The sequence below is a fragment of the Arachis duranensis genome, unplaced genomic scaffold, assembly GCF_000817695.3.
Source record: "Arachis duranensis cultivar V14167 unplaced genomic scaffold, aradu.V14167.gnm2.J7QH unplaced_Scaffold_48780, whole genome shotgun sequence".
Lineage (NCBI taxonomy): Eukaryota > Viridiplantae > Streptophyta > Magnoliopsida > Fabales > Fabaceae > Arachis > Arachis duranensis.
In genome coordinates, this window is record NW_026264938.1 from 33,267 (window position 1) to 35,286 (window position 2,020).

General features: G+C 30.3%; 1 non-coding gene across 1 annotated transcript; it reads right to left on the minus strand.

The window, feature by feature from the left end:
* Positions 1–1,621: 1,621 nt before the first annotated feature.
* LOC127744508 (small nucleolar RNA R71) lies at positions 1,622–1,725 on the minus strand. The gene has a single exon (XR_008005471.1). It is a non-coding gene; the product is annotated as a small nucleolar RNA R71 (small nucleolar RNA).
* Positions 1,726–2,020: the final 295 nt, after the last annotated feature.

A 2,020-nucleotide genomic window follows, 5' to 3' on the forward strand; every position in this document is an offset into this window, starting at 1 on the left:
TTTCTTGTAAGTTCTTGATGTTCATCATGATCTTCAAAGTGTTCTTGGTGTTCATCTTGACATTCATAGTGTTCTTGCATGCATCATGTGTTTTGATTCATAATTTTCATGATTTGAGTCATTTAGTTATTTTCTCTTTCATCATTAAAAATTCAAAAATCAAAAAAATATCTTTCCCTTTTTTTTTCTCATGATTTTCGAAAATTTGAGTTGACTTTTTCAAAACTTTTTAAAATTTAATTGTTTCTTATGAGTCAAATCAAATTTTCAATTTGAAAATCTTATGTTTTTCAAAATCTTTTTCAAAAATAAAATCTTTTTCATTTTTCTTTCATAATTTTCGAAAATTCTACATTGATTTTCAAAAATCTTTTTCTTATCTTGTTTCATAATTTCAAATCTTTACTAACAATTAATGTGATTGATTCAAAAATATTAAGTTTGTTACTTGCCTAATAAGAAAGGTTCAATCTTTAAATGTTAAAATCAAATCTTTTTGTTTCTTGTTAGTCAAGTAATCAACATTAATTTTCAAAATCAAATCTTTTTAAAATTCTTTTTCAAATCTTTTTCAAAATAAATTTCAATCACATCTTTTTCAAAATTTAATTTCAAAATATTTTCTAACTTCTTATCTTTTCAAATTTGATTTTCAAATCTTTTTCAATTAACCACTTTACTTTTTGTTTGATTCTTATCTTTTTCAAAACTACCTAACTAATTCTCTCTCTCTAATTTTCGAAAATCCCTCCCTCTTTTTCAAAATTTTTTTATTATTAACTAATTATTTTAATTTTTAATTTTAATTTTATTTCTTTTCTAATTTTCGAATTTTATTTTAATTTCAAATTAAAAACAAAAATATTTTTATTTTAATTTATTTAATTTTCGAAAATTCTTCTCTCTCACCTCCTTCTAATTATTTATTTATTTACCAACACTCATCTTCATCTAAGAATTCGAACCTACTCCTCACCCTTGTGTTTGGATTCTCCATCTTCTATTCATATCTTCTTCTACTCACATAAAGGAATCTCTATACTGTGACATAGAGGATTCCATATTTTCTTTTCTATTTTCTTCTTTTTCATATGAGCAGGAACAAGGATAAGAACATTCTTGTTGAAGCTGATCCTGAACCTGAAAGGACTCTAAAGAGGAAGTAAGGGAAGCCAAAGCACAACTCTCTGGAGAAAATCTGACAGAAATTTTTGAAAAAAAAGAGAACATGGCCAAAAATAATAACAATGCAAGGAAGGTGCTTGGTGACTTTACTGCACCAAATTCCAATTTACATGGAAGAAGCATCTCAATCCCTGCCATTGGAGCAAACAATTTTGAGCTTAAACCTCAACTAGTTTATCTGATGCAACAGAACTGCAAGTTTCATGGACTTCCATTTGAAGATCCTTTTTAGTTCTTAACTGAATTCTTGCAGATATGTGATACTGTTAAGACCAATGGGGTTGATCCCGAGGTCTACAGGCTCATGCTTTTCCCGTTTGCTGTAAGAGACAGAGCTAGAATATGGTTGGACTCTCAACCTAAAGATAGCTTGAACTCTTGGAATAAGCTGGTCACGGCTTTCTTAGCCAAGTTCTTTCCTCCTCAAAAGCTTAGTAAGCTTAGAGTGGATGTTTAAACCTTCAGACAGAAAGAAGGTGAATCCCTCTATGAAGCTTGGGAGAGATATAAGCAACTGACCAAAAGGTGTCCATCTGACATGCTTTCAGAATGGACCATCCTGGATATATTCTATGATGGTCTGTCTGAGTTATCAAAGATGTCACTGGACCATTCTACAGGCGGATCCATTTACCTAAAGAAAACACCTGTAGAAGCTCAAGAACTCATTGACATGGTTGCAAATAACCAGTTCATGTACAATTCTGAAAGGAATCCTGTGAATAATGGGATGCCTATGAGGAAGGGAGTTCTTGAAATTGATACTCTGAATGCCATATTGGCTCAGAATAAAATATTGACTCAGCAAGTCAATATGATCTCTCAGAGTCTGAAT